We start from the raw sequence: 542 nt of genomic DNA on the forward strand, positions 1-542 counted from the left end.
TATATATATTATAGACAATGTGATATTAAATTTTGATATTGGGCCTGTGTTCCACAAAATTAGCAAGAAATTATTGTGCCCTTTTTCACATGAAATTTGAGCAGCATGTTTACGTTTATCCAACCTTTCTTTTTCTTTTTTTTGGTTTTAAGTGAGAGAATCTGAATTTTTGTTGCAATAAGCATAAACATTAATTTCTTTTTTTTTTTTTTGTTTTAAGTGAGAGAATCTGAATTCTTGTGCTACTTGACATTATTGGCAGCTAGCCAATTGAGAAAAGGTTTAGTAATTGGGTGGAACTTGGAAAATATATATATTTTTTTACCCATTTCAGTGATTCAATCTTCTTAATTATAGAAATAATTAACCACAACAAAGTAAACCCAATTAATATTATGGACAACTAAAACACAAACCGTTATAAATAAATATTAAACCATCACCTGTCTTTCATTATTGCAGGGATAGCTATACTTCAAGTTTTTTTTTTTTTTTTTTTATTTGGGCAGCTAAAAACTTGTTGTAATGACGGCATATATTAA

This window comes from Morus notabilis, unplaced genomic scaffold, assembly GCF_000414095.1.
Source record: "Morus notabilis unplaced genomic scaffold, ASM41409v2 Scaffold1271, whole genome shotgun sequence".
Lineage (NCBI taxonomy): Eukaryota > Viridiplantae > Streptophyta > Magnoliopsida > Rosales > Moraceae > Morus > Morus notabilis.